The sequence below is a fragment of the Corylus avellana genome, chromosome ca4 (genome assembly GCF_901000735.1).
Source record: "Corylus avellana chromosome ca4, CavTom2PMs-1.0".
In the NCBI taxonomy this organism is placed as follows: domain Eukaryota; kingdom Viridiplantae; phylum Streptophyta; class Magnoliopsida; order Fagales; family Betulaceae; genus Corylus; species Corylus avellana.
The window spans coordinates 20,055,507-20,061,088 of NC_081544.1; positions in this window are offsets into that span (position 1 = coordinate 20,055,507).

The following is a 5,582-nucleotide window of genomic DNA, read 5'->3' on the forward strand; positions in this document are numbered from 1 at the left end:
GCATTAGGGTCGACTCTCAAGTCGACCCTAATGATAACTCTTTAGCGTCCACTAAAAGTGGACGCTATTGGTTATGAATATTAGGTTTTTTTAATTTTTTTTTAATTCCTTCCCACACTCTTTAGGGTCGACAAAGTCGACCCTAATACTTAAGCATTAGGGTCGACACCCAAGTCGACCCTAATGATAACTCTTTAGCGTCCACTAATAGTGGACGCTATTGGTGGTTAAATGGATTTTTTTTTTAATTTTTTTTAATTCCTCCCCGCACTCTTTAGGGTCGACTTTGTCGACCCTAATACTTAAGCATTAGGGTCGACTCTCAAGTCGACCCTAATGATCACTCTTCAGCGTCCACTCTTAGTGGACGCTATTGGTAAATAAAATGATTTTTTTTTTTTTAATTCATCCATACACTCTTTAGGGTCGACTTTGTCGACCCTAATGATTAGGCATTAGCGTCGACTTGAAAAGTCGACGCTAATGATCTTTTTCCCGCCTTTTGAATATTTCCCGCGAGTATATTAGGGTCGAGTTATTAGCGTCCACCCTAGAGTGGACGCTATTATTCATCTTTTGGGTCGACTATTAGCGTCCACTTGGATGTGGATGCTAATACATAACTATTAGGGGCGACTTTCAAAAGTCGCCCCTAATAGTTGAGTATTAGGGGCGACTTTATAGTCGCCCCTAATGAGTCGCCCCTGATGACTCAGTTTCTTGTAGTGATTATTATATTTTAACATAATATCATAATCATTTTTTTGTGGCCTCTTCAAAGATGTTAGGAAACTACCAGTCCACATTTCTTTTCTTTTCTTTTCTTTTTTTCAAAATTCAAGTGTCTCTAGGTGTTGTCTTGACTTAAAAGCAATATCCATCGGTTATTCAACTCTCAGTCTACATTAAGATAGAAGGGAGAATTAACCTGAAGAAAAAACGGTAGCCACTAGAGAACCATTCTAGGAGGAAAGAAACATGCCCCTCAACTCTTCTCTTTTTCTAAATAATACTGTAGTAAATCTAGTGCTGCTCACACTCTGCAGTGATTCATATTTGTCTTCTCTCTAAATTTGCTTTCAGTAGCAATCTACGAGGTGAAGTTTTTTTTTTCTGCTTTTTGGGTTTTAAATCTCTTTAGCCGTTTTCTAAGGTTTTGTTTACATGAAACCTTCAAAGTAGCAATCTTAGATCTCTGGTCTATCCTTCGTTTTCTGTCTAGTTTGTTTTTTAAAGCAAATCACTAACTGATGGCGGAGAAATTATCAGACATATGGAAAAACTGTCACTAATAGTAGAGGCAGCGAAGGAGATGGCGTTTAGGAATGAGCTTGTAGCATTGATGGAAAAGCAAAGAAATTGATGTCTATTTCAGAAAGTTCAGATGGCCTAGACAGTGGTTGGAGACGTGATTCGCCGAAATATGCTGCAAATCTGGAAACTGATTGAAACAATGACATTCAAAGAGATAAGAAAATTTTCATTGTATTTATGATATTCTTTTGCTATGCACTATTTTTATAAAATGAATAAAGAATAAGCATTGTTGTCAAAAAAGAAGGGAGAACCTATCCTACAGCCACAAGAGAGCTCACACGCCTCCAAAGCAACTGCCTCCTTTCACACTCGTTATCCTTAGCTATTTGGAATGTTAAATATATTGGAAGCGGAAGAAGGAGAAAGAGCCAAAGCATATAAGACTACATTGTATTGAGTCTGATTGGATGTAATTACAGAGGCCTCTATATATAGAGAGGCTATGAGTGGTAAACAGAAAATCCTAGACTAATTAAGGTAGGGAATAAACCTAGAGAGTAATATAAAATATTCTAACATCCTCCCTCAAACTCAAGGTGCAAGCTTGAGTTTGGGAATAAAAAAGGGAAATTATATATATATATATATATATATATATATAAAGTCACAGGAGTGGTGGTCTAAATGTGGCAGCCGAAAGGGGTTGACGACGGCTAGCGGAGGAGCAACAGACGACAGCAACAGTGAAGGCCTTGGGCTTGGGCTAAGCCTAGTTAAGAAGAATTTGACCCAAAATTTGGGCTTCAGCTTGGATGAAACTTGAATCAATTGGAATAATTTGGGCCGGTTACATGGGCCAAAATTTTGGCCAAAACCCATGGACCATTGAATATGGGCTAAGCCAAAATGATATGAACCCGGTCTAACCTGTTGGACCGGATTGACTAATTTGGACCGGTTTGGAGAGATTGAACCAGTTGGCCTACTCGACTGAACCAGGTTGAAGATCTGATTTGAACTCGACGACTAGGTTAGAAACCGGTTTTGGATCAAGTTGGAGCCCCGATGAAGTGGCTAGGGCCGACGTGGCGCTCTAAGAGGCTGCCATGTGGCTTCTGGAAAGAGAAGAAGCGATTGGCGAGTGTGGAGCACGCGCCAAGGGTTGCGGCCACTTGAGGCGTGTGCTCAAACCCTAGATAGGGTTTGGTGTGCGTGAGGCACGTGGGAGGCGCTTTCGGCACGTGGTAGTGCGAGGAACCCCTACGAGGCACGTTGACTAACCGACATAACCTTTTGGTGGCGCATGTGAGCGCGTGGAAGCTTGGGTGCTCCATATTTTTTCGAATCTGTACGTAGCGGAGTCTGATATGTCGTGAGGGGAGGAGCGTGTAGCTCCACCAAGGGAGCAACTACGCATGGAGGCGTGTGGGATCACCAACAGTTTCTCCTGGCGGCGGTTTGGAGCGCGTGCAATTCTGGAATGAACTGAAATTACATAGATATACCGATCTGGGGCCGAGACACTACTTTTGATGGTTATTTGGCCGAGAGGAGTCACGGTGGCGGCGCGTGCAAGGACTGCCGAAGGCGAGTGGAGGCACGTGGGAAGGAAGATGGCGGACAATCTTCCACAGATCTGTAGATCTGTGCCTCGCAAGTATGAATCTAAGATAAAGTTTGCCAGATGAGGTTGTAATGAAGGCGTAGAAGAGATTTTTAGTGGAAAATCGTTTGGCGACACGCGGACAACCAGAAAAGAGAGGTCGCCGGAGGGAGCACCAAGAAATGTCAAAGACGTTTATTGGAGGCCACAAGAAAGTGGCTCTGATACCATGCTAAAATATATATAAAATAGTAAAATATGAAAGAGAAAGAAAAGAGAGAGCAGAAGTGGAGAGAGATGTATGGGCTACATCTTGTATATTCACTATGTTAAACAATATTACATAACTCTCTATTTATAAAGAGACAAGGAGTAGTGACCAAGAAACCCTAAAGTAGACCTAAACTAATTAAGGAAGAGAATAAACCTTACAAGAAAATATAATAACGGAGAATAAAAATATTCTAACATAAAGAGAAATAACTTGTTAAGGAAAATATTAATAGACCTAATTTAATATAAAATCATCCCCCCTTAAACTTAAGGTGTAAGCTTGAGTTCAAAAAAGAGAAGAAATTAAAGGCATCTAAAGTCGATGGTTCAAGGCAATATGATGCAGCCCGACTTGTGGGTTGTAGTGAAAAACAACAATAAAATAACGGTTAAACAATTCCAGATCTAGATTCTATCAAAGACCTAAGAAATCTTCTAAAAATAATAGAGTCTATCTAAAGTTTAAAGGACAAAAGAGGAATAAACTCAATTCTGAGTATTCTCATTAATAAAACTCAATAATAAACATAAACTGACTTTATGGAGGCTATAAGTATGTGTTTATAGCTCTAAGACTTCTAAACCTAATAAAACACGAAATATAGACTCCCAAAACGCTAACTCTAATAAAATAATGAAATAAAGTTGGTTTAATAAAATAGATGTGGCTACGCGTTCGAACAAGACATATGGCCATTCAAACAGGAACTACTAAAAGCGTAAAAACTGGAATTTAACATATGGCCATTCGAACGGGACTTCAAACGAGGTCTTCTGCCAGCTCCCTGGAATCCTCCCAAAACTGTGTGTTCGATGGCCGTTCGAACGGTGGCTTCTGTTTAGCTATCTGATCTGCATCATAATACCGACAAGAAAGGCTAAAAGTGACAACCGGAGAAATACCGGAGAATAGAGACAAGCCGTTAAAAGAATCCGATTAAGGGCCAAGCCACAACTGACAATGAGCGTTAGAGAATGAAAAGTAGTCATTAAATCCTTTGAAGGGTCAAACCACATTGTGCCAAGATTCGCCAATGAAAAGAGCCGTAAATCACAACAAAATTAGGAGATCGTCAAAAAAGAATGCCATAAAACACCAGAAAAACGTCATAAGACTTTTATTGAAAGCCACATAAACAGAAACATGGCTCTGATACCATGTTAAATATATTGTTGAACATATTGGAAGCAGAAGAAGGAGAGAGAAAAGAAAGGGAGCAGAAGCGTATAAGACTACATTGTATTGAGTCTGATTGGATGTGATTGTAGAGGCCTCTATATATAGAGAGGCTATGATTGATAAACAAGAAACCCTAGGCTAATTAAGGTAGGGAATAAACCTAGAGAATAATATAAAATATTCTAACATGGAACAAATAGATCCCAAAAAAAGTCTAGGAGTTAGCCGATCTTCTAAACTAAGAAAAGTTTCTCATTCCTCTACAAGCGCCACTTAGATGTACAGTTTTCAGTTCAAATTGCCTCACGCACCATTAGTAGGTTCTAACCAGATTTCACCCAGTTGCATGGGCTCCACGTGTATGTTTTGATGGAGAGAAGTATTTTATCACCCTTATAGATGATTCTTCATGTTATGGACTACATGAGAAATCTTAGGACATTGCAGCTTTGAGGTCTTTTTCTTTGAGATGGAAAGGCAATCAGATAAAAAAGTGAAAATAATCAAGTCGGCTCGATGTAGTGAGTACTATAGTAAGTATGACGAATCGAGCCACAACCCTTGCCATTTGCCAAACTTCTTGATTAGCGTGGCATTGTTGAGCAATATACAATGCCCGAAACGGCCCTACAAATTGGTGTTGTTGAGAGGCGTAATCAAACTTTATTGGTGATGATTAGAAGTACTATAAGAAATTCTACCTTACCTAAGTCATTGTGAGGTAAAGTTTATTCACTACAAAAAAATTACAATTTATTGATGGAGGTTTACTGACGTGTCAGATGACCTGACACATCAGTAAACACTCCTGACGGGGCCATCCTGACGTGTGTAAAGCGTGAAGAATGCTGACGTGTTGATTTCAACACGTCAAAAAGAATTCCTGACGTGTCAACTTATGACACGTCAGGAATTCCTGACATGTCAATTTTTGACACGTTAGAAAAAAAATTTTGACGTGTCAACGTGGCGCGTCAAATAATTTCTGACGTGTGGAAAATTTGACACGTCAGGAATTCCTGACGTGTCAAATAATGACACGTCAATAATTCCTAACGTCTGAAAAATTCACACGTCAGGAATTCCTGACGTGTCAAAAATTGACACGTCAATAACTTTGGTTCGTTTTGAAATTTTTTTTCCCTCCCCCCTATATTTTTTGTGATTAATTTCAGGACTATACCCGAATTTTGTGTTACGATTAACCTGATATTCAATCTATCCATCAAATCCATGCAAATAATATACAATTTTTCCATCAAATAACAT